Consider the following 27,899-nt stretch of genomic DNA (forward strand, 5'->3'; position numbering starts at 1 on the left):
ACTACTGCAAATCATTCTCTTTCTAGCTAGTCAAGTGCAACACAGAGTCAAAAAGCCTCCTATCAGAAACAGATAAAAATATCTTTCTCTGAACTGACCAGCAAGCAGGAACCAACATCACAATTACCAAAATAAAACTGCTACTGCTGCATGATCAAAGAGACATGTAGAAACGCTGATTAAAAATGATAATCACAACATTTTAACCCATTCCTATGCATCACTCATCAATGTCTGAAATGTGTATATTAATGAGAATATGTGGTAACAGCCTGACAGTTCAATGCCGACGTCAAACAAAGGCTTGTCACTAATGTTTCATACAAATCCACTGATATAATAATTATACTATCCCCAGTCCTTAGTGGAGGTTGATTGTTCTTGCTGTGAGCTAACACACTTAATTGTAGTATGCAAATGAGAGCAATTACAAAGCTTTTAGGTGAAGAGATGACAGCTGAGGTTGGTTTTATTGGGGGCCTCACCCAAACAGTTGTCATGGAAACCACATAGAATAACACAACTGTCGAGCGGATATAATCTCATGATATGTCAAAAAAAGGCCTCCTCCTCTACATTGTGTTTATAAACCAATGCACGCAAAAGGGAGATTCTTTGATTACTGAACAAATTGTCAATTTGTGCTGCACTGAGGAAAAGAGAGCGCAGTTGAAGCAAAATAAATCTTGGAACAGTTTCCATTTCCAAACCAAGGCTTCAAAAAAATTTCAAACATGCCTAAATGATGAGATGGTTTTTGTAGTCTCTGTAATTATTCGAAATCTATCAAAAAGGGATTTCTCATAATTATTTTCATAAGGATTCATTTAGCTCACTGTGAAGTCTGTGGTTTCAGCAAACAGGCCTACACTTAACATCTGCTCCAAGCTCACCATAGTCTATATGACACTGATTTGAAGCAATATTATTTACCGTCGAACAAAGAGCTTTTTTTTTTTTCTACAGTCTGCACTCAATTAAAACAAAACAAGCCTTATTTAGGTGAGTGCTTATTAAGAGCTGAGGCTCGCGTAGTCACCTTTCGGTGCAGATAATCACATGCCAGTCCTAATAGTGGCATTGATGAGTTTCATTGTGTAAAAAAATGACACAGGACACCAGTATTTCAATTAAAATTAACATTGCTATCTCTTAAATTGTATAAAGTAAAAAAAAAAAAAAAAAGAGAACAAAAAGAAAAGAAATTAAAATATACACACGTCACTGATGAAGTTAGAGAATATTCTTCATTTGTTCCAAATTAGGCATTCACTGTTTTATCTTTGCTCATCCAAAATGACACCATCACAGCTGCAATCATGCAAAATGAAAAGCTGTTTCAAAAGTGGCCAAATTTTCAAAAACAAACTATATAACAATTACTCCTGTGGAGGCTTTCATGAATTAAAAATGAGCTGTGTCTGAGAATGAGATGTTATTGAGGTAAATGACGAGAGGCAGCCCATAATTGAGGTGGTGGCAACATGGGCCTGCTGAACTAATCCCTGACTCGGTCATGTGACTGGCTGCTCACCAATTGCAGGAGCTCTTTTCACCACAAAGCCAAGGCAGCTGGGAAAATTGATTTCTCATCTGAGCTGTATTTGATAGCTTTAGAAATCAAAAAATGAAATTAACTAACCCACGCCCCGTCATTACAAAAGAGCAAATTAAAGTGGGCAACGACGGTCCCTCTAAGCAACGGAAGCCAGTGTGGGACACGAATTCAAAGATGCAAGCTCTTCTCTGTCCTTGACTTTGTTTTATGTCTCCCTTCCAGTAATAGTTTGCAAACACGGACACACACACACATAAACACACACACACATACACACACACACAATGTTTCCTTTTAAGTTTTGTAAGATAGTTCAGGGAGATGATGTAATTTTCAAAACAGAATTTCTAACATATTGCAGACAAAATAGCAGTATTTAAAAATATTAAAAAAAAAAAAATCATAAAATAAATGCTATCACAAAAATAATTTGTAGTTTTATTTGCACAATTGCTCATTCTTTAATTTTATCACCTACAAAAGTAATTATCCCATATAGTAATAATTTATAATGTAAAATAACACTTTTTAACACTAAAGCATAAAATTGCACTACAGTTGCAATTCTTGTTTAATTATATATTTGATCTTAAATTAAATATAAGTGCTGATTTTTTAGAGATAAAATAGGAAAACAATTTACTGTTCAGTATTATATCAGTGCAAACATGCATTTGACAAGCATTTGGGAGTATTCCTGCTTTGTGTGAGAGAATGAGTGAAAGTGGACAGGACGTGAAGCGAAACAAAGTAGCTAGCTGTGCTGACAAACGACATGCTGAAACAGATGTTCCTGCAGGTGGATGTGAAGATCAATAGGCGTTGGAGAGCAGCAAGATAGTTACCTGAGCTGCTGAAACGCGTAGCAGATGTTAAACAGACTGATGCCCTGGAAGGCTGATCAATGGACAGGAGGCAGATGGAAGAGAACATGGAGGAGTGCTGGGAGGCGCTGTTAGCGGAGACACATAAACATAAAATAATGGGAGTCACATTTGATATGCAGATGGGCGCCTGTCCACAACATTAACCCAGCAAAACAAAAATAATAAGCCAGAACTTTGGGGAAACTTCAGCTTCATTGAAAACTCTGCTTCCTTCTTTGACGTCTGTGTCATACTAATTACTGTTGAATTTACCTCTTCAAAGTCAGGATGCTGTCGAGGTGATAATTTGTCCCATATCATAATTCTAACCAGGTAGGTTAGGGCAGTTAGATGACCCATATCAGGAGTGAGAAATGAGATTCAGCACTTTTAAAGGGCTAAAAAGTTGCCTAATTAGATGTGGTAAGAGGTAGTGTCAGGCTGCGATCTAACAGACTATCACCTTTACCTCCCATTAGTGAAATAAATGCACACTGAAAAATCCCAAAGTATCTCTTGGCCATCCTAAGTGTGTGTAACTAGTATCTTATCTATCTTATGTTTCTTATTAGTTCTTATTGACAACATTTTAGAGGAAAATATTGCTGGTTTTTTTTTTCTTTTTTTTTTTGGTATTTCACAAATCCAGTTAATCAACCGTTATTCTTTTGAAGACCGACGTTTTTTCTTCAACCTATTAAAAAGGCCAACTTGAGTCCCACTATAAAGCAAAAAAATTAAAAAAAAATCCACAATTTTTAAAAAAAAAAATCCTTCACACCTACATGAAAGCATACACATAACCACAGAAATGCAGGATTATGACACACACACACACACACACACACACACACACACACACAGCTCAGACACATAGATCTCCTGACATCCAGTGTCCCAGTGGCCTCGCTGTCCGAGAAGCAACTTGAACTAGGCGATAACCTGATAGACTTTATCTTGTCTTTCCTGGGTCTCAGTGAAGCCTGAAGAAGACACTTCGACTGCACAGCATCCCCCCAGAGTCCTAACCTTCCCCTCATCTCTCCTCCGCCAGCATCGGTGCCTGAGAGCTGTCAGCGGCCTGTTGCTTATTGATGCTTCTGCATGTTTTATGTCTTTCTGGAGATATGACGGCCCTGACACAGTGCTGATTTCAATCAGCTTGCCACATACCATAGAGAGTGACAGCTGGGGAAAGTAAGATGGAGCGAAAAAAAAGAAAAAAAAAAAAAAGAATTGGTGGGGATGTCATTGGCTAAGATCAGCTGTGGCCTTGTCTCTGACCGAAGATTCTCCTCCCTTCTAATGAAAATGTTTCATTCAGAGCTCACATCTCATGCCTCCCTTGCTGATGAGTTCAATAGAAGGAAAAAAAGGAGAAACGAATAGTGAGGGAAAGAAATTCAGCTTTTGTCAGATTGGGGAGGCAAGAAGAGAGGATGACCCCAGAGCCAAAGGTTTTGACACTGCATCAATCCCTTTAGGGGTGAGGCCTGCAGGACTAGCTCTGGTTGAAGATTACTTCAGCACATCTGAGAGATGGCTGCTCTATCTATTTCACACATTCTATGCAAGAGGAGAGCCTTGTATGCTTTGGATCCTGAGCTGCCCAGTAAATTAGGTCTGAGATCATTCCATGGAATGAGGGGAGCTATCCAAGGCAATTCAACTCCAAACCATTGACAGAGAGCTTACCGAATCCCTGAAAAAAAAGAGACACACATCTACTCCCTCTTTCTCTTTATGATACCAAACAGAATGTACCATGGGTAATCCCAAGAAGGCTCTTTACTTGCAAATTCAAGTATATGCACACATGTACCGATAAGACGCTCCCACACAGCTTTCTCACATACATGGGAGCTTTTGGGCGCTTTTGTGCCAAAAGTGAAGTAATAAATATGACGTGTTTGGCATAGCAGTGGTAAAATATAATGTCTTGTAAAATTTTATTAGGATTTCCAACTGCTCGGGGAAACACTTTTGCCAAGAGTCTAGGCTTTATAAAATTGTATTACCTTTGTAATGAAAATATTGGGGAAAAAAATATGGATGATGTATGAAAAAGTTAGGATTCTTTTATTGTAATCCCTATTAATAACACTTCTTGGAATTAGCATTTAATAGTGATGCCTAACTATGCTGTCGCTAACTTATTTTAATATGTTATCCTTGTCTCTAATTTATTCTCGGCTTGAAAAAATAACATCTCCAAGATCTCATCGACTCTTCAAACTTATGTTTGTCTGGATCACATAAAGCACAATTCTGTTTCTTTTGTTTTCATTTGGATATAAAATTAATAGCTCTAGCTTGGACTCTTTACTATGAGTATGCTGTAATATTTCACCTCAGTTTTTCTTTGTTTTTTTTCTATTTTTTTTTCTTAGAACACAATTACTGCAGCCATAATGAGATTCAAAACAAAGACCAAATTAGCTGTCATTAAATTATTTCAATTTCCTCAGCCTAATAGAAGATTGTGACAGGTGTCATAGTTGCCATTATGTTTGGCATTGCAACATGCTATAATGGATAATTGATCCATCAAAAAACATCAAGCCAAGGCAATAACTAGCTTGAGAATGGCATACTGAACATGCAGAAAATCGAATTTAACCCGATGTTGACTGAGACACTCCCTTGCTCTGTCGATCAAGCATGTCTCTCCTTGACAGCTCTGTTCGCATGTTGTTAAATAATCTAAAGGGAGAAAAGAAACATGAAAGAAAAAGCAGTCTCAGAGGAGCTGTCACAGAGAAAGGAAAATGCCATGGGGGGTGAGGAATGCCTTCAGTCGTGCAGCTTTTCACATTTTAATTTCAGTCTGCGGGACTGACTCATGGTAGCGCCTGAGTGAGTGGGTCCTGGGAGTCAGGGCTCACGCTGACCCCTGAGCATAGACTAGCCCAGAGAGATGTCAGCCGAGAGCTCCTGAGGTTCACCAGCCTGCCAAGCGCTTTGAAAGCTGCTGCCAATTCGGCCTAAGTTTCAGCTGAATGGTCGCTACAGAGAAGGGGAGCGACAGCAATAAAAACAGGTTGCAAAAGGAAGAGAATTTGCTTTCAAAATGTATTTGGCCTTTGACCTTGCATCCAACCCTATGGCCTGTGTCTTTGAAGCTGAGCATATTTTTTGAGAGATGCTGAAAGAGAGGAGGGTTTTAGGGGTGGACTTGGAGCCTGTCAGTATAAATATATTAATAATCTGACAGCTTCATCTGCTTTTGAGGGCTAGACTTGACAGCTCCACAATGGGCCACGCTGTAGTCCTCCTCGTACATGTCTAGCTTTCCTGTCTGAACAACACAGCGAGTTTATTAAGACATCACACTCCTGTGAAGTATTGATTTTACACCAGTCTCTGTCACTTACTGTATTAGCCCAAGTAGGAGCTCCAAAATACACTATGACAGCTGCATGTAACCTGCTGAATATTTTTGAAAGAACAGCTCTGTTCATAAGAAGTTGCTTTTTTAGTCCCTTGAAGATCTTTAATCTAACATCACATGGTAGAGTTCTGTGATCAAACTTTTAAACAGAAAAAAAAGCTCTAAATACTATTTTTTTTTTTAAAAATCAGAAACCAATTCAGATATATTATTATTATTGTTATTATTATGACTAGGATGATGATGATGGATTATTACTATTTTATCATTATTATTATTATTATTATTATTATTATTATTATTATTATTATTATTATTATTAATAATAATAATAATGATATTGTGATTTATTGTTATCTAATTATTATTTTTATTATTAATATTTTTATTGTTAAATAATAGAGAACTGCATTACAAAAAAAGAAAGGAGAGTTTCAAATAAGTTTCTTTATTTTTGGAAAAAGAAGCAAATGCTACCTTGAACAAAGGAGGGGGATGTGCATCTGCCTGTGGAAGCGCACCCCTCCTCTCAGAAAGCGGGTCCATCCGTGGAGAGACAGAGGGAGAGAGGGGTCAGAGAGAGCACAGGTAATTGAGGTGTCCCCTCCCCTCCCTTTTTTCCAGGGTTTCTCACCCCATCCTTTTACCCCCCCTTCCCATATCCACACAGCGGGCACAATTACGCTCCCCATCACCCCACCAGCTGGCCCCCGTGATCCCACACTTCTTACTAAACGCGACTCCGTCGGCCCTTTCCCTCTTAACCTCTCAGCACCCGCTCCAGGGGAATGGTAAGGCTGCACACAAAACTGGGGGAGAACTCCAACACTTCAACACAAAAAAAAAATAGAGAGAAGTTGAGTTAAATGCAGATACTGCACTGAAATATACCCTGGGTTTATGGTAACTATAAGGTTGCAATCTTACTAAATCTGTATGTCTGCAGTGAAAAATTATTTAAGTATCTAAATGGTATTAAAGTAAAGATGCTATTTCATAAGTTAAGACACATCATATGTTTACTTCACAGGAAAAATGCTACCAGTTTTATAACTCTGGACTATCCGACTGTGTGTCCACCTTCTAATGAGGAAGCTCCAGTCCAACACAGATTATCCTAACAATTTAAATCAAACCATAATAGCTATCAACATGTATGTTAATTGAATGGCTTAAAATAGATTTTAGCACCCATGAGTCAGTCTGATCATATTTCTTGAACACGCTTCGAGTGTCTCTTGATAGACAGTGTTTTCACTCCATCCCTTCACATTAATGAGTGGGAAGGCTCTCCTGTGCGTTATTACCTGAAATAATACCATATGGTAAAATGTAAACAACATCTGCATATTCATGTCATAACTTCATCTGTTTAATTAGTTCCAGCAAAGCAGTTTACCCTCTGAGGCCCTCCCTGTCAGAACAGTGATGGTAGAGCCGTGCCCCGCTGTCGGTCCTGACAGTCCTCCATTGTTCAGTTGATGCTCCTGCCCTGTCTGTTTAATGCCAGGCGCATCTTTACAGGACTCGGATCAGGTGACGTAAGTTAGGGACTTATTTCTTTCTTTTTTTCAATCTGGTGCCAAACCTGACACATCCATTTTCCAGAGGAAGTTCTTTCCTAGCAGCTTCTGTTAAAAACCAAACCTTCACCAAAAGACACCATCACGGACATAAATCGCCCACTGTGAGCATATTGCTTATCCATATTTGCAGCTTACTGCATCTGTTTTCACTTTGCACTTCCATATTGTCAGACAGAACTGACACACACAGCTCTGCTCATTAACATGTACAAAATAACACCACATCGGGTTACTTCATTTGAACTCGAGCACAAAAAAAGACTTAATAGTTACTTGCTTGAAATATAAACGCTTCCGACATACATCTTGTGAAAAGCTGGTCTCCACTATGTAGCATTGTTTCACAGTATTTGTAGTTTGATTTCATTTGGCATTCACCATTTTATGTTATGACAACAATGCCAGTGCCAGAAAATTCTAAATGTCTTTTCTCAGCACTTGCTTGATTAAATTTCCCACAATCAAAGAAATAAAGTTAGATTGAACAACGTGGTATGAAAAGCTTAAGTGGGTATTCTCTAATTAAATTCTCCTTCATCAGGCACTCGTTTGTGCACAAGCATTAATACTTTTGACCCCATGTAGCCTGAACACTAACATGCCAGAGGAAAGAAAAAGAGGAGGGAAATGAAAGAGAAAAACATGAGGGAATATCTTATTAGGGAAGTCAGGCATGTTTTGGCCCTCGTTTCTTGATGGCTGCTCTTGGTGTCGCGACCTACTGGCGTCTAGCTAATACGACAGTGTACGCCATGCCATTGTTCTCAATCAATAACTAATTATCAAAGTACTGGCTCTGACTGGTATTGTCCCCTTTGCTCAGAGCCCCTTGTTGTGAACTGAAAGACAGAAAGGGGAAGAAAGGGGAAAGGAGGGTGGCTTTTGGCTGCACGGCGATGCTGCCGCCAACAACCTCGCATGCCTTTCAAGATACGCTGTGCCGTCAGTTTGAATTACCATTCCCTACTAATTGATATGAATTAAAACAGAAGAATTATTGTTGCTACTGAATGTCATAACGATATCCTCAAAGTAATCACAGGGGACAAAAAGAGAACAGCACACAACACACAGACAGACCAAATAAGAAAAGACAAATTAAGCAGACTCCTGTGAGGGACTTTGCAAACGAGGCTTTAGACAATGAGAGAAGAAAATTAGACTGCTACCAATCTGAATGCTTCATTATTTCAATCTTGTTTGCAAGTATTAATTACGATTTTAACTAAACCGAACAGGTTCCTTTTTTCGAAAAGACAGCATGAAGTTGTGCTTTATTTCAGAGCCATATCTTAACCATCAACAGGTTCAAACGCAACACTCTAATCACTGATACAATGTCCTTTTTATCACCTTGTCATTGTTGGTTGGTTTTTACAAATGAGCTGATGGAAAGAGAGGAACCCAGTAATTCATGGTTGGCAACACAGGGCGGATTGTGTGCTGGTGCCTGCCTGTCTCTGTGCTTCCTAATAGAGTGGCAAGTCCTGTCATCCCAAGTGGCAGCACAGTTCACTTCTCCGCAGTCCTGTTCGTGCGACCGGCACCAGGACTGGAGGCTGAAGCCCCCAAGAACCCAGGGGGTGGCTGGTGGCCTACTGGCAGGCAGGGGTCAGCCTAGTAAAAGCGCTGCCCTCAGGACAGTGATTCTAATCCCACAGCAAGAGCAAGGCAGCTGGAGCAGGCCATCCGTTCAGCCTGTGTAATGATATCACTTGCAGTGGATCTGATGTCTGACCTCATTACCAGAGTTTAATTGTGTTGCTAACAGAGTTTCAGTTCTTCTTTTCTCGGACCTCTTTTTGTTTTGGACCCCCCATCCCCAAAGAATTTCTGTGTGATCAACAAAACTTAATTAATTTCCTTCTTTTTTTTTTTTTTTTTTTTTTTTTTTTTTTTTTTCAATTTACTGTATTGATAAATGCAGGAGTTAGATCAAATGTTACATAGATATTCTTAAAAAAGGAAAATGTAAGGGACAATTGAGAAAATTTAGCTACTGTTTTCTTTCCATTGATGTCCACAAGTTACAAATATAACAGACACAAATAAACATTTATATTTTATGAAAATTGAACTGATCAGCCAAAAAAAAAAAAAAAAAAAAAAAAAAAATTAAATTTCAAAACACTAACATCAATTATGTAAATACATTTTATCAGCTGTTTAATCTTTTTATATTAAAGGTAGCTTATCATAGTATACTAATTAAAAAAACAAAAAAAAACAAACAAAAAAAAAACATTAAACCAGCGGTTCATTAACACCTTTTGCATATAACTAATCTTTATCACTTTGTGTTTATTGCAGATGCTTTACCACATATCTGAATGACAGTAATGGTGTTCACACTTTTAATGAGGGGATTATATATTTTTCTCAGATCTATAGGTAATGATTTGAACATGATATTTTTTGCGTTAAGACTTCTACTTATTTATTTTTATCATTTCATTTTATTTTTTCAGATTATCACTTATTAGTTTAAAGTAAGTATACATGTGGTAAATAACTGCAGGCAACCACTTAATATGTCTCCATGGAAATATTTCTTTTCAATTTGTTCAATCTGCTTTGATGCTTGAAAACCTACCCCCACCCAAACTTGTTATGAGTGGTGCGAACTCAGAGCCAACCATAACCTGCCCTCCATCATGAAGGAAATAACGCTCTTTCTTTGCCTTGATATTACATGAAATAAGAATAATGAAAACAGACAGAGTTGTGGAGTAAATAGGAAGCGTGACTAGGGCTTTGAACTGAAGATAGCAGCCGTGCTATCGCCAGCTTCTCCCTCCCACACAGCTCAAGAGGTAGTGTCATCTTAGTTCCCTTCTCTGTGTCTAAGCTACTGCCTTCCATAACCTGCATAATACTATGAAGCTAACACTAGGTCATGGGTAACAGGCCACCACTGTTAATGGGGTTGCTCTTTGAAAACATTGCTACACAAGTAAACAGAGCACTCCAGTGTGTATGAAGTGTAGTGAAAGTTTGAATAAAAGTATCACAGTGGGTAAAGGTTTGAGCCAGAAGGTCTTCATGTGCATACAGCGGGCTGTATACAGGAGCAGTGAGAAAAGATGCTGTGCCGTATTGAAAATGCCTCATTACTACCTTTCACATTTTCTTTGTCTCGTATAGTGTAGCTATGTGCCCTTGAAAAACAGACCCCAATTAATTTTTTGCATTGTGCATTTGTATAGATTTTCCAAAATTCTCATGATGAAAGAGCAATTATAGTTCCATGATTCATATGCACACTCCATTTGAAGCAGCTAGCCTCGCCCATTGTCAGTTGTCAGAAAAGAGGATAAACTATGAAAAGGCCTAATCCTGCTATGGGCAGCAGGCTTTAATGAGCAGCCTGTCTCAGGCAGAGAGCCATGTGATGCCCTGGCTGGGGCCAGACCAGTGCAACGCGAAGGTCAGCTCCTAATGGAGGGCTCTGTGGCTTCCCCTCTGGAGAAGGGTGGAACCCACTTGCGTTGACCTGTTAAGTCAAGTTGCTCTCCTCTGACCCTCCAAAAGATGCCTGGATGTGGGAGATTGTCAGGAAAGCTACAGCACAAACAGCCGTGCTGCCGCGGGCAATGAGGCTCGTAAGAAATGAAAAGAGGTAAAAGAAAATGCCAGCTAAGAACAGGAGACTGGGGCCTGTGAAAGATGTAAATTCAAAGCAAAAGCAGTAGAACTTTAACCTATGGGCTATTATGCACCAAGTGAAACAGAGCTGCCGCTTGGAATTAAGGGACAATAGGGAGTTCAGGCCAGGGGCATTTAACCAATGGACATCCAGTGTATCAGATCCCAATCTTAATGACATCAGTGACCGAAGCTTTGCTGAAACTCTGATCTCTGGTGGCATAAAGAAAGGGTCATGGCCAGAGGGGATTAGCGATATATATGGAAAAACTGAAAAAAAAAGAAAATATGAAAAAAAAAAGAAAGGATAATGAAAAGAGGTTATAAGAAAGCAGGGGAATATTACTAAAGGACTTCAGCAAAATGCATAGGGGAGGAAAAAGCTGTGCAAATAGTCATGGGATTGCAAAGTCAATAATACGTGCAATCTTCACAGACAGAAAGCTATAATCAACAAGAATCCATATTGAGGGTGAATGCCAGAGTTTTTCAAAATGTCACTGGTGTGTGTTAGGAGAAGGGCAGCAATGACAGATGAAGAGCAGGGAGGTGAGTGGCAGGGACACAGGGACAGGCAGACTCTGTGCTGATGAGGTCCTGGACACAGAGACCAGGCAAAGTGCAACACCGGGCCAGGAGTGCAACCTGCCTCAGTCTGCTCCCTACAGAAAAGCCAAGAGGAGTCAGCAGTACTGCTGCTATCTAATGGGAGCCTTCCACTTAAAATTCATAGGTTAACAAGACAGCAGGCAGCCTCGATTGCGAACTGTAGAGAGTGATTTGTGAAGACACTTTCGATTGACAATTTTAGCAATGATAAAATTACTTTTTCTTTTTATGTGCAGTCCTAGAAAACACAATACAAGCAAGAACACAGCAAGAAAAAACTGGGTGATTGAAAAGGGAGTGTTTTTTTTTTTTTTTTAATGTGAATACAAGCACTTAAAGTTGAGTCACTTTAGGGATATAGATATTTTTCATTTTCAACTCCGACAAAAATGTGCTGAAATAGAGGGGCCATTTTTTTTTCTTTTCGATTTCTGTCTCGTAAATCCTTTTCAAACGCAATTCCCATTCTTCTTTTGAGGTCTTTTAAGTCATTATAAATGTTTTCTCTCTCCTTCTCTTCTGTCTGTCTGTGTCTCTCCTGGTCCCTAGCTTTAGTCTTCCCGAATAAAATAAGTGCAGATTTGCTGGAAATCAGTGGCTTTTGTGTGTGGCTGCAGGAGCATGGTGAAATGTTTGGACACTAATACCCATTCATTTCGGTAGCTCCCTAAATAAATGCTGCCAGCTATGCGGCTGCCGTGAAGTGGTATTCTTTGGTGCCCAGCGGGATGTCCTGTTCACATTAGCACAGCAGGGAAAACTGGCCGGAACAGCCAGACAACTAAATCAAGACATTGTCAACTTCTGACAAAATTGCTATGGGGGAGAGCTGGTTGTAAGAAGGTTTGTGCATGTCTGGTTGTATGCATGTTGCAGTGTATGTGTGTGCGTTTGCAAAACACAGAGAGAAAAATAAGAAGGAGGACAAACTGAAGAAAAGAAAACAGAAAAGGTGAGGACAATATATTCTGAGAAATAATTCTTACCTCAGTAACACCATGAATGAAAACGAGTTGCTGGAGTGAAGATAAATCAAGAAATAAGATCTTAACCCTAACAAACATTTTCCCCTACTTTAATCCATCATCCTATGATAATCACAGTCACATGTCTAACATGCTTTCATATGTTAGGCATGTTTTTTTTTTTTTTAGAAAACACCACAGAAAAAGTCCACGAATCTTCAGTTTGTCTTTAATAAACTTGTGTCAAAGAACAGGATTTAAAATTTTTCTTGCATGAAATCTCTTTAGTCTTCAAACGGTTGTCTTATAATTTGGATCTAAACGTAAGGTAAATTCTATATAGATATAAATATATACTTTAGCAATTTCCATCAACCAAAGGGAAAGGTGAAAAGGAAAACAAAAATTGGGGTTTGCGCACATATGTGGCAAAATGTCATAAAAGACTACTCCTTTTACTCTAAAACCCAGTCCCAGCCTGGGGTTACATTTGCAGGTGCTGGGTTTCCTGGCCTTTGTAGAGGTTAACTCTTATAGACTACTAAAAGTGGCAGTTTTGAAAAGGAGTCCTATCATCAGTGGCGGCCTTAATGCCAACAAGGCCCAGACAATGACAACTTTGACCTTAGTTAAGTACACAGCACAGCGAGAACTCTTGGATATGGTGCCCAGAACAATATGCAGGAGAACAGTAGTACTGCGCCAGGGCCGCAGCTGGGCCATGCCATGCCTGTGGGCTTGCCATTTTCATTAGGGGTAAGTAAGCCTTTTAAAAGAGTTTGATTGAAAAGGCAAAAAAAAAAAAAAAAAAAAGAAAAGACAGGGGTGGAGTTTCTATTCATATCTTTTTGCCTTATAAAGCCTACTTGACCACATAGTGGTTCAACACCTCTCAACAATGGGGAAGTGAACCGTTACAGTGCATGTCAGAGGCCTAATGTGTACTCCACATTATATATGAGGTTTGGCAGTGCCACCATGAGGTTGAGGCTGGATTTTGTGTATCTTGAGGCATCCGGGAGCCTGTCCAGACTGCCCCTCTTTTGGAGTCCTGTGAACTGGAGATGAGAGTGTTTCTGCAGGCTCTAACTTAGAGTCTTTGCTGTGGGGTTCAGTGGACCTTGAGAATACACCAGTGAATCCGTCACCATCATTTCTCCTGGGATAAAGCTGGCTGGCCACTTCTGAAGCTCCAGTGACCCAAGGCTTGAACCCTGCTGCTCTCCATTCCCTGCCTTACGCAGCCACTGGGAATCTATGACCCCAAGTTCATCGGGAATCACACACTTGCGTAGCAGTTTCAAAAACAATGGCTGGCTCTGTCATGTTTTTAAACCATGTTGTGCCCTTCACTGGGCCTGCTCAAATCAACAAATCAAAACAGATAAGCACACTTTCTTTATTTAGCATCTACTTTTTGTCAAGAAGGCAGTTATAATGAAAACTCTTATTTTTGTGATGTGCCTTGTTTTTAGACATTGAGAAGTTTCCATGTCAATGAAATATGACACCGGTTATGATATTGTTTTTGCTTTCTCACTGCAACTGAGCCCAGATGGCTCTTAATTGGTTGGTAAAGCGAGCAAGAGGTCTTTTCTTTTTTTTTTTTTTAAGTATGAGTGTGTGATTGTTGCTGCTGAGTTGCTGTGGTGAAAGGCTGCTTGCATGATGTGGAGATGGAACAGTGTGAGCACAGGTCACACAAAGGAGCCACCAGCCCTGCTTGCTGGGTAGGATGGAGGGGGAATAGGGGGGTTGGGGTGTGCACCGTGTGTCTGTTGGGGGGGGGGGGGGGGGGCAGCAAGAGACAGCTTGAAACACTGAAGTGGAAATGTGAAAAGGAGACTATATGCAAACATTTATCTGCAAAAAAAGACCCTTTATTATTCAATAATGCCAGTGGAAAGTTGTGCAGGCTACACTTGATTGTGTGCTTTATCAAAAAAATAAATTGTACAAGTCATCTCAATCCAAGATGACTCCTTCCTTAATTATTCCTTGCAACACCATATCCGCAATATAAATTACATACTCATATCCAACAAAACAAAACTAATTATAGCTTTATTTGTGTAAAACGGTTTAATAATGTAAAATGTCAACATGTAAAAGTTCTACCAGAGTAATTCAAAGTGTGTTCCAGTTGTTCAAAGTAACTATTGCTATTTATGTGACAGGAAATGTAGATACAGAAAGAAAAAAATGTATTTCCTCTTCTACCAAAGATGATCTCTTTGCAGCTCTTTTGAGTTATTCACAGAATCTTTCCTGATCTCAACACTGCCTTCCACACCTATATTAATACAGTCATTCCTTGTAGGTAAAATAAATCCAACAGAGCCACCTTTGCTTAATAAAACACTATGTGGACTATAGACGGTGAGGGAAGTCATAACCAGTAAAGATGAAGACCTGACACTTGTGAAAATCCTTCTAACAGGGTGTCTTTATGAGCAGAGGGGCAAAATTAAGCCATGTCAAAATGGCAGGCCATGGGAGAGGTTGAGGTAGACATGAAATCAACAGCAGTCCAACACAAGATCCCATTATCAATGACACTATATGGGTGCCCCCCCAGCCAAAAGTCCTCTGCACTGGCAAAGTTAAGGTGTTGCTTGATTCATTAGTGCCCATGTCTGAGCTGGGGGTGATGGCTCCCTCATCGGCAAGAGAGGGGTGAAAACTGAAATGTCTTTTCTTTCTGTCAACACCGTGTCACTTTAATTTCTTTTTCTGACGCTCAGTCTTGACACCTGGAAAGGTTTGACCGAGCACAGTAGCAAGGGATCATAGGAGAGTCCTATTTAAAGGGAGTGGTTGACACTGTTGACATTTCATTCTTGTTCTTCCTTGCAGCCTCACCTTTTCTTGTAAGAACAGAAAAAAATGCATTGCTCTAAAAAGGTAGATAAGTTGTTCATTGTTTGAAAGACCAGATAACTATCAGCCATAAGTTAGATTTTCTAAGAAAAAAAAATTGGCCAGACACTGACACTATCATCTGTGTGTTTGAAAGTGATCACAGATGGCCAAGGGAGGGATTTTAGATATTAAAATATCGTGCAGTCACTTAAATTAAAGATGTAATCTGATCCCCATTAAGCAGAACTCAGAAGGAGACTTAGTCAGGCAATTTAATTGATTAAATTATATTGTACGCACAACTAACAAAATAAAACAGTGAAAAGAGTGATTGCAAACCCCATTATTGTCTACTATTTGTGTTGAAGTATTTACAGTATGAAGTCACCCAAAGCACACTGTTAGAATATAATAGCTGTCAATGGATGCACAGTGCTAATAATGTAATGTGCCCCTCCCTAAGGGAGCTGATCTCCTCATATGGGTCACAGTGAGTATTAAAAGGGTTAAGGGTGCACAGTAAATTTATTGTGGGTCCTCCAGCACCAATGGGCCAGAGCACTAATGGATGACCTTGGGGTTTGGCTGTTCCAGACTTGAGGAGATCATGTCTCACAACCTCCCTACCACCAGGATGACCCTGCTCCTCTCTGCCCCTGGCCTCAACCTTTAACTCACTGATCTTTGACCAAATTATTAAGCAGACACCTGCTTTCCGGTGTATGGTTAGGGTGGTGGATTTGGGAGGTGGGGAGGGGGCTTATTCTGGATAGTCTAATTTGATGTAGATGTGTGGTGCAGCAGAATAAATCTCGATAAAGATAAACCCATCTGTTAAACCTCCCTGCCGCATGACTTTCGCTGATGCCTTCACACAGTGGAATCATTTCACTGTTTGCACTCAGTCAAACTTAAAAAAATAAGTAGCATGGATGATCTATTTTAAATGATTCATTACTGTTTGAAATCAAGAAAATACTTTTGATTTATTGCAGCATTATGAGCACACAATGCTGCGTATAATTTATGTGGACAGGTCCCTGGGTGAGGGGAGAAGTAGTACGCGATAAACTTGGGCCCTAGGGCAGTTGACTCCAGTGAAACTGCTTTTTGTCCGTGTAATATATGTACAATAACATTTATGTACAGTCATGTAGTGCAGACATATAAAGTCTTGTGACCTACAACTGCCTATATATTTATTCATTTTTAATAACAAGTGCTACCTTTTATCAAGGGAAACTAAATATAAATCAGTATGTGTGTGTGTGTGTATGTGTATATATATATATATATATATATATATATATATATATATATATATATATATATATATATATATATATATATATATATATATGTGTGTGTGTAAACACAGCTTCCCTTTTTGGTTATGTTAAATTGTTGAAACTAAGTTTATTAATCCATGTTGATCTTATCTTTATAACGCTGAATTGGACTAAGTGATATACCCATTTGATGAATGGAAGTTAATCTACTTTATAAAATTTTTTTTTACAAAATTGTCACAAAATTATTCTACACACAGTTCAACCCCTGAAAGTGGAGAAGGACATTATGCAACTCCAAGTAATGTGGCTCTTCACGTCAAGGGCACAGAGGTATAGGGAACGGCCCCGTAGACTGCTGCGGACCTTGGGGACGAGTATTTGTCAAATTTGAAGGGTAAAAAAGAAAGAAGAAAAAATGCTGCCATTAAGGTATAGCTTGGAAATGACTCTGACCCAGGACTGCCATCTTGCATTGTCACACCATCTGCACAAATGTGAACTTTGCCTTTAAATCCTGGCTTCTCAATTAACATGTCCAGCTGGGTGGAGAATTCCGTCAGCTCCCTAATATCATTACTGCCACACCAGACTGTGATATAAATATTAAAAAAAGTGCCCAGAGCTCTTTGCTTGCTATGCGAGAGCTTCTGCTTCTTGGGTTATAATGAAGTGCAGCCACACAGCAGGGTAACAGTAGAGCACACAGGCTTATTAGAGCTCCTGTAGACCATACGACAGAAAGGATAATGTCGTGGGCTATCTCTCTTTGTTCTTACTCTACTTTTACTCATGGGGTATCTTAGACACCTACAAGGCAAAACAACGCATCCTGCAATGTTCAACGGCAAAGACTCAAGCCTCTTTGAGATATTCTAGTGGTCACAGACAAAGAGCGTTCAGAAAGCATCAAGTCTTCTTCCAAAATGCAAGCTGTGTGGTCTTTGTGATAGCCCCATTACAGCATGAAGGACTCCTACTTTAGGCTGTATGTCTGTGTGTCTCTGTCTGTGTTTGCTTGTATGGATAACTGTACTCTCCAGGAAAAAAAGATCTTAAGAGGAAGTCTTTGAATGTAGGACATTGGCGCTGTAGCGGTTAATCTTCCCCCACGGCTTTACAGACGGCTGTGGATTTAGGAGTTGGCATCATAACTGACCAGTGCTGTTTGATTAGATAACAGGGGATCTACTGCAGGCATCAATGGTCCACCGTGCTGAAATGAAACAGTGTGCTCTCTGCCTGCTCCGCTTAGAAGCACGATGGGGGTAATTCTTCAACAGTCTGATACCACAAGCTGCCAAGCAGCGTCCACCACAGCTATACGACAATCTCTCGGATAAGATGGACAGTACCAGCTTGTACCAGATGTTGGGAATTGGCTGTCACTTTGGCCATCACAGGTTTTGCCCTGCAGCTCTCCTTGAGACAGACTGTGTAGGATTGCAGGTGCTGAAGATTTGCCAAAAGGGGCATGGAAAAGTATTAAAATGGTAACATACTGAAACAACTTGTCTTTTATTTGACAGTGCTTTAGGCTTTGGGACTGTCACAGCGTCCTCAGAGATGCAGAAGAGTGCAAATGCTCAGCCAGAATGTTGGCAAGAAGAATACCCTTTTACATTTAATACTATGAAATATTTAGCTGTCGTGTAAGCAGAATCAGAGATGTGAGACCAGATACAAGTTGTTTACATGCTGCAAATCTAGCATTTTTGTACATAAACTACACTGCCTGGAATGTAATATTGAAATTGTAGACGAACCCCAAACATGTTACTTTGACAACATGCATGATGTATTCACTGATCTACTCCATTCCTTTTTTCAAAGATATTTGGATTTTTTGACTAATAGACTTTAATTTGAAAAGGATTCTTTAAGTTTCTTTTTAGTTCCCAAGCAAAACCAAGTCTTGTTAGAGTCAAGCAAATTATAATTAATCTGCTAATTTTTTCCCCATCATTTATTACAAGAATGTATTAGTTTATGTGCCACAAATAATAACAAAATCCTGGATTAACCAATGTGCATAACAAGGTCTCTCAAAGCTTGTAAAGCCAGACAGATTGTTTAAGCTCAGCCATCTCTGTACTGGTGGAGGGCCTTTGTCCCCTAAAACAAAATATACTCTGAGTGTGCATGTGGGTGGATGTCACTTCAGATACAGATGCATTTGGGGTCTGCATGGGGGGAAATAATGTGCAACAATGATATCTTTGATCATTGCTAGAACTCCCCAACACAGGAACTATGTCGAGTGTGGTTATCATCAAGCCATTTCTATTCCCCCAGCACAAATCATTTCATGGCTCCTTCATCCCATGTGCCAGAACTGGGTTTCAAAAGCAATTTCAGCTGAAAAATAAGGTGCTTTTCTTCAATTTTCAAGCCATTTGTATCAGGGTTAGCGTTGTTTACCTTGGTAGTACACTGGTATTTACATACCTCTTTAAAGAAAAAAAAAGGCCTCGTATGATTTATGGACTGCAGCAAGAGCGCAATTTTCTATGCCGTCCACCTAATCTGAGAGGGTATGGAGAAAGGTCACATTGGCCATACAAATACCTAGGCCTTTCCACAGAGTGTGGGTGGATATTCATTCTCTTTAAAAAAAATGTCAGTTAGGTCTGATTTATGATATGCAGAGCAAACCAGGGTCTACAACACCATAGGTTTCAGCCCTTATGTTTGGACCGCCGAAATGTACAAAATAAGAAAATAGAATGATTTGAATGTCTATCTTTGATAATACCATAATATACCAAGAATAATGGTAACATTTCTTTAGTTTTTCTTTCCATGTGTCTTTGTTTCTGTAAATAACAGAAAAAAAACAAAAAAAAAACAGCAAAACTGTACAAGATGAAACAAGAAACGCTTGGAGATGCAGTCAGGTGTTAGGATCAATGCCGTGTTTTAGAGTTGTAACCTTTAGCCTCCCCCTTGACTCTTGTGTGATATGATACCATGAGAGTGACAGAGGTGGAAAATACATTTTCACATACTTAGTGAATGTGATACCACTATGAAGGCTTTCTGCTTCCCCTTAATTTCTCACACACATCCTTCCTTTGCAGCATCTGCTCAGAATTTGATCTGCGCAACTAGCAAGAATGAACTACGCTCAATCCCTCCTATGATTAATCACACATAACTCCCTACAAAGAAGAAATCCTGCCTCAGGTGATGTTTATAACCTATACAAAGTCAATTATTAGTGAGCAGTATTGTCCATTAAAATCTAACTTTGTCAGGTGGATCTTTATTAATATTAATGCAAGTTTAATTTTTCACAGCATGGCGGTGTGACAAAAAAATCAGATATGTTTGGAAAGAATAAAAGGAAGACTCCCAAAAAGGTCAGCAAATTCACAGAACTGCTGAAATATTAGTCGTAATGACAAAGAGCATCATAATCGAGATGCAGCTGAAATGACATAGTCTGAAACACCTGGAGGGCTGATACCATGTAGACCGGATTTCAACTGTAACTTTTTTTTAAGAGCTATTTGTATTGGTATAAAAAAGTGTCTTAAGGCAAAATGCATCTGTTGATTCTAGTTTAGAAAGGCAAGCATGACACGTTTCACTGAGAGCAAATGGATCTATATAATATAAAAAGGAAAAGTATAGTGTGTCAGTTTTGAGATTCCATTTCATGTTCAGCATTATACGCTCATTATTTACAGTGTGCTCACTGCTTGCATGGATGGACCAATTTATGGGGAAGCAGAGGATCAAGTTCAGTCCTAATGACAACCCTTCACTGACCTCTCCAGAGAAAACAAATGGAGCCCCAAGGTGATGTTTCAATATCACTAACTACTTGGGTGTCCCAGGGATAGGAACAGATGTAGCCCTGAGGATGAGGAAGGGGTGAGGTGCAGGTCAAGGTCACCATACGCCAAGGTTAGGGTCAGATAAGCATGGCTGGCTAGGGGTCTTCACATGCCCACAGGCCATAAAAAAGAGGCGTGGACAGAGACTCAAGAGCTATGGATCGAGTGTTTTTCCACAGAGGGCTGGCGGGTTTGGTGAAGGAAGGGGTGCTGTGGTTCAGCTCCATCATATGTCTCAGTTCCACACTTGCTCCAAGTCCTGTTGCCTGCTTAGGGCTGTTGCTGCAGGGACATCTAATTAAATTATGTCTGTGTTTGTTACATATCATCTCGGACAAATGTGTGTTATAAAACCATGTTTGATCAACAATATTTGGCACAAATTCATTTGTGATGTTTGGTCGCAACCATGGTGGCAAAAGTTTTACATGCAAAGTAAAAATGACTTCATAATTCCAACAAGCAGAACTAGAAATAAAAAGTGCAAAGCCCATATTTATGTGGGCTTTCTCTTTTTACAATGCACATTCATGGGTATATTTACTATGTCAGCAGCACAACGAAATAATCTCTAATTGGAAAAATCTAAATGAATTACTTCAGGTTATTTGTTAAGACTACGAAATGTCAGACTATGCCATTAGTTGCAGAGGGAGATCCCATGGTATTTGGAGAGAATAAATTAGCTCTAGCACATTTATTTTGACTTAATTAATAAGATAACCTAAGTGATTTATTTGATTCCCTAGACTGTATGGCAAAATAATAACCTACAGAACGAAGTAAATTTACTAAATGTGTTCAGCTAAAGAAGGACAACAGGAACAGAGTGAGTCTGCAATTACTGTCATATTCATAGGGAGGGAGATGCTAATGGGGAGATTTTCTGCTTCACATCAGATCAAATGAAACTGTATCCTGGTGGGTTGTGCTTTCTTTAATTAGAAGGTGCAAGTAGTTTGATAAAACTCTTAAAGATTGCAGTTGGTCTGGTTGTCAGCTAATTGCACGTGTGTTCATTCTGCTGCAGCATCATGGAGTTCGTAATGTTTGTCTATACATCATTCTGCATTCAGTGAACAATGCAGTGTCAGTGCGTAGCTAAGACATGAACATAAAGGCAGTCAGATTCTTTATTCATCAATAATAACTCAACCAAAGTACTCACAAGTAATGAAGAATGTTGCTCGTCTATTCATTTATTATTCATTTTCAGGTGAAAAACATGGATTGACCTTTCATATAATGAGGAGACTAAAGTGATTTCTAAATAGGAGGAAACCAAAGTAATTGCATTCTTCAAAAGCTTCAAAGAAAATATATGAACTTTAAGTAATCAGCCCGTTTGTGTTTTTTTAACATCCATGCAAAAGAATATCTTTTATACAAATAAAGGACTTTATTAATCTTCTGCATATGAAATGATAGTTTTCCTTGATGATACATTTGCACGCGAATTGCAATCAAGCCAGTGAACACCTGTCAGTCTGTCTAAACATGGAAATATTCACAGAGACAAAAACTATCAAACAAAAAATCCAAATATGTTTATATAAAGTCACTGAAAGGAAAATAGATTTTTAGATACCAGAAAGTATTAATAGGTCGTCAAAACAAGAAGGAAGTTTTAACATATTTTAGAATATTGACGCACGTTTTTATGTAACTTTTTTCATTTGTTAAACAAACCAGACTGCAGGAAGTGCACTGATACCTGATAAATGATTGAGATTCTGTGTTTTATGGAAAACTACATTCACTTTTTTTTTCTTGTTGAGCAGACTTGTATTATATCAGTAATTATTGCTTATGATATGGTCAAATTTGTGGTGTGAGGTAATGTTTATTGAGAGAATAAACTTTTTTCCAAAAAAATATTTATTAACAAAAAAAAAAAAAAAAAATAGAAAAGAAAAAGAATATCTAGTAATTGTGATTTATAAAGAAATGCTAAAAATCATATTACTATCCCTGAAGGAAAATATAATGCTAAGATATCAATGCAAATATCCCTCAGCTAGTAATGTGATCAGGTACAGGTACAGGACTCTGATGTTTCTAATTTGAGTGTGCAAAGGTTTTATATATTCATAATTTGTGTTTATTATGTAAAACATTTCGAGCTGCTTTAGTATGAAAAGTGTTGTATAGAAATAAAGTTTGATTTTAGTCATATGAATGCCACTAATTAAAGTGGATAAATTCATTGAATGGTTGATTGGCTTTATTTATCAATATCATAGTGACAACAATACCATAGTGCACAAATTTATTATGTTACCACTATATCAGCTTACAAAGTAAATGTCAAATCCATGTCGAGCTGCTGGCACTGGCTTCATTATATGTTACTGATCATGTTCTGTTGTTGCTGTGGCCTCCTTTAATATAGCAGTTGTTTTAATGAGATGTTTAAAAAGAAAAGCTGATGACAGCAAGTATATTTTCATGATTAGCATCATCTATGTCACTGACTGTTGTCAAATATGTGATAAGCCAAAGTTGGGGGAGAAGCAGAGTAACATTAAGAGGAAGCAAAAGGAATAACTAATACCATGGACAGAGAGACTCTGAGACAGAAAGATGAAGACAGAACAGGGGGAAGAGAAAGAGAGTGCAATGACTCCACAAAGGTCACTCCTTTTTTGTAGTCCACAATTGACATTTAAACACACGTTTCAAACGTCACCGATAAAATTACGCGAGATAATGGCGAGCGAGCTGCTTACACCGGCATGCAATTATAACCATAATGAAATGCAAAAATGCTAATTTCTTTGTGCACGCTCCAGCCTCCTTTTGTGGGGAGCCGCGGCGTCTGTGGTGGATGATAGATGCCACGCTGGTGGTGGTAGACAGAATGGTGACAAGTGGGAGTGGGAGCAAGCAGAGAACAGAAGTGGGGCAAATATGCCACACACCATCACAAGAGTAAATCCCATCACTGCCCTTGCTAATGCTTCCCTGAATGTTCTCCAAATCTATACAGTTAATTAATTGTTGCGGATATTTTTCAATTAATGGGGGAAAAATGTTTTTCGGGCCATTTGTGGATGTTTTGAAACAGAAACACGGCTGATGTGAAGATGACAGCGCTGGGTTGGATGTAGATGGAAAAATATGTGCCTCTGTTTCACACATATATTTTATTTAGACCTGAGAGCAATTTTATCCAAATACATGACCAGCCAACTTCTTTTCTTAAAAATATATTCCTTTAAATCACTAATTTGAACATACTTGCTTCTCCAATAAAAATAAATAAAAGCCCAGCACATATACTGAAACCTTCGCTGAAGGAAAGCTACATGCCTGAATCAAAATCTGAAGTAATAAGCAACTTGTTAGTACATATTCCTTTAGAATGCCTCCCTCATTTGCAGGTTCACCATTTGCAGACCTGTCGCCCACCCCTCTACCTCTGGTGGCTGATAAGAAGGGGACACAAAACATGCTAGCAGTCATGCTGTTTGTTAGAAGCAATTAATTTCTCCAAGGCCTTCATTCCATTCAGGGTAAGCTTTTGTGCTCTAAATCCCCTATTCTGAGCTTCTCTTTGCCACGTAGGAGGGTATGAGAGAGTGGAGGATCGGAAAAGAGAGAGAGAGAGAGCCCGAGACAGAAGCTTTGGATGACAGATTATCTTGGGCCAGTTAAGCATGTAATTGCTCAAATGAGTTAAATCCCTTCAAATATCTGTCTCTGCACCTCATCACACCACTTCATACGCTCAAATATTTGAGTATTCACAAAGATAAACCTAAAAGGACTCTTCAATAGCAAATGGCCAAGACATTTTTTTTTCTTTCTTTTTTTTTTTAGCTGAAGGATAACTATTGTGTGCATTTCTATACTTGTTGAAAAAAGACAAAAAGACTTATGCAAGCCCAAAAATCTTCAATTACTGTCTTAAAACTTTGTCCCTCTGAGGTGATAAACTGTGGGAGATCATCTAACAATTTGTTGGGATGTTAAGATCAGCATTGAGCTGCACTATGACTAGTTCTACAACATATCTGGACAGTAATGATAAAGATCAAGTAGAAGATTGCATAGGGGGTGCTTGTTACATGCAGTAACAGAGGTTCAGATGTGAAGTATGCTTTTACTTACTTTTGGGAAGGGGGATGGGGGGGTGGGGTGTTCAAGCTGATGAAACAATTCCTTGCAGTGAGAAGTTTCAGTGTCTCATTTCAGCACGTCATCAAATGACATTTCTGATTTCATTTTTCACATCATTTGTATTTAATTATAGTTTTGCTGAGATTTCCCCCACTGACTCCCATCAAAGAGTTGGCATCAACTGTTTTGTCTGTTGTATTTACATTTTGACAGCAGCAAAATCAAACTGATGTTGGTATGAGAAGAAATAAGTGTATGTGCACTCTCATTATTAAGTCATAATATCCTCTGTGAAAAAAATAAAACAAGTTTTGGAAAACTAAATGTGCTGAAAATGATGGGTTAGGGAATTACGGAGCTTTTTTTTGCCAGGTGTATTTGGCCCTTGCCAAATGCCACCCTCAGAGCAGAGAGGGTGTCCTGCATTGCCTCCCTGAATGAATGCTAATGAGGGCGTGTGTGTATGTCTGAATGTTATTCACACCACATCAAACTGGGCCTGCAAAGAGGTGCAAAACTGGGGCTGGCAGCCTCCCAAACCAAAACAACCTGGAAGAATGTCAGACATTACATGTGCTCGTGACAGCGTACATGCATGGATTATTGTAGGGAAAGACACTATAAAGACTTCATTAACACTGTTTCAGTTGTCTCCTGGAAAACTGTTAACGTTTATGCCCCGACAGCAGATTTGAGTTTTCTCATTGCTTTAAGCAAAACATCATAAAATGTTTTTACAGAAATGTTTTTTTTTAATGTGGCAATGTTTAAATATTCAATGATTCTCTACATTAAATAAAAGAAAATATCTCTGAGTTTGACAGAGAAATTATACTATGAAAGGACACCCTGCTGTGAAGTATTTATAGGATTTAAGACAGTTCTGGGTAACGATCCCTCATGCACATGAAGTAATTGGTCAAGTCTGAAAGGATTTACTGGAAAAGATAAAGTCATAATTTGGACTGCAAGATAAAAGAAACATACTTTAAATACACATCCAACTTAAGGAGTTGAAACTAAACTTGCATTAGTTTTACCATGCACAACACAGTGCTGCACGAGATAGATTCAGAAACCAATTACAATCATTTAGGATGGTCTCGTTTGCTAAGGTGAGACATTCTCTGGATTGGCTTCACATTTGCTGAGAGCTGATGGGCAGACAAGGTCACTGGATGTACAAGCTCTCATTTAAATCATAGACATGAGAGCAGAACTGGGGTTAGTTGGGTCTATCAGAGCTGTCAATCAATTAATGACAATTATTGAGCAAGGACACCCGTGGGAGGTGAGAGAGGGAATGAGAATGACCATGGGGGAGCAACACAGGGAATGGGACGAATTATGGAGATTGAAAAATAATGACCAAAACTGAATGATATTACCAGCCCACACATGCAGATTGCCTACTTCCCCAACATGTGAAAAGTGTGTCAATTGAGCACCATGACAGAGATTTGGACCTTGTTCTACTAATCACAGTACCAAAGAGGAAGGTATTTGATAACTTATTAGAGTCAATTTAAAAAAGCCATTTTTTTAAAATCATAACTAAATTATGTGTAGCTTCTAATATGCCTTAAAATATTTCATTACGCAAAATGTAAACAATAATGGTTGCTGTTTTCACCACACATAGAAAGTTAGCAAAACACTAGATGAAATGAAAGAAAGAGGTGAGACCAGACAATGTCCCGTGCCATGAAGGTGCTGGTGCCACTGCTGTGCTCGCACAAATGAGTACAGGACAGAGTCATGCTCAGTCTAAACTGGAAGAGAGGAGGGAGGGAAACGCGTTTTGAAATTCTCCAGCTGGCAGGCTTTAATTTTCCACCATTCTAATTAAAATGCAAATTAAATTTATAATTAGCAACCACAGTATCCGAGAAAACCACCTTGTGTGCAGCCCAAACATATGGGGCAACCAGCGGTGGGCAGCACCGTCTCTAAGAGACAGCAGAGGTGGGTGGCAGGACTGAGGAGCATTTGGTGAGGATGGATCCACTGATCATGGGCTGGTTTGGTGACATGAGAGCAGCACTGCGTGTTAACCTGCTTCTCTCAGCTGGGAGCCTTCTAAGCTCTCCAAGTGCAGTGAAGCTGGGAGAGCGCAGCCCAGTTTACACCGCTGTCACTTCCCTTGTCACAGGTCACCGCATGCTTCACCTCAGCTATGCACAAATGTGGTCAACAGCCCAGCCAGGGTCAGCTTCACCAGATCGAAAGGTTTTTTGACCAAAATTAACCTTTGCTGACTCTCAGATAATTCATGTTTCATTGATGGCCGTTCGTTGTAAACACAACATTTTCCTAACCCAATGCCATTCAGTTGCACTAATCATACATGCTATAGTTGTGGCTTTTGTATTATAAGTTCAAAAGTCATCGAAGTGTTTAAGCCGTTGGGAGGCTTAAAAAAAACAATTACATTCAACTGTATAGCTGCCACTTTTTCTATTGTACCTCTTGTGTTTAATGATGCCAATGTACTTTTTGGGATTACACATGCCACAAACTGTATTTGATCATCTGTCCTTGGCAAAAACAAGTTAGAGATAGGTCACAGTGGGTCAGAAGAATGCTTTCTCAGGGATGCCTGGCTTGCCTACTGACACTGCTGAAACAGCACCATCAATCATCCATCAGTTGTCACAGCCTGAAGCTAAGGTCAGAACAAATCCATGTCAAAAGAAAAGGCCACATCTTACCATGCGCTTTCGCTCAGCTGGACAGTCTGCCGGTGACACTGTGTCAAGAGACTGCCTTCCCACTCTATAGTCCTTCTCTGTGACTGACTTAGTCAATGAGAAGGTTTCATATGACCTCTTAAACACCCCATCCCCTTGACACCTGAGTTGGACCACCAGCTTCCATTAGGCAGTTAAGTGTCTTGACTACAAGACAGACTTATCTAGGAAACTGTCAGGTGAGTTAACCTGAGGAGCTATGGCTAGACAATTGGATATGTCCCTGTGTCACAAACGACAGTGTTCCCTCTAACATGCTGCTCTGTAGGTGACACTCTTTGCTATGTAGAGTCAAGCACCAACAGACTGTCATCTGTAATCTTGACTTGAAAAAAGCATCAATAGTAACAAAGAAGCCATAATTATGTTTTCCTTATTTCAAGACCCTGCTGCAGTTTCTTTTGATAGATTTTC

General features: G+C 39.2%; 1 long non-coding RNA gene across 1 annotated transcript in view; it reads right to left on the bottom strand.

Moving 5' to 3' along the window:
• The window catches only part of LOC306760753, a 115,572-nt gene that overhangs the window by 31,769 nt on the left and 55,904 nt on the right, over positions 1 to 27,899 (bottom strand). Inside the window, exon 3 of the long non-coding RNA XR_013771453.1 lies at positions 2,404 to 2,510. This is a non-coding gene — a long non-coding RNA (uncharacterized lncRNA). The remainder of the gene's footprint in view (positions 1 to 2,403; positions 2,511 to 27,899) is intronic.

This window comes from Telmatherina bonti (genome assembly GCF_933228915.1).
Source record: "Telmatherina bonti genome assembly, chromosome: 2".
Classification (NCBI taxonomy): domain Eukaryota; kingdom Metazoa; phylum Chordata; class Actinopteri; order Atheriniformes; family Telmatherinidae; genus Telmatherina; species Telmatherina bonti.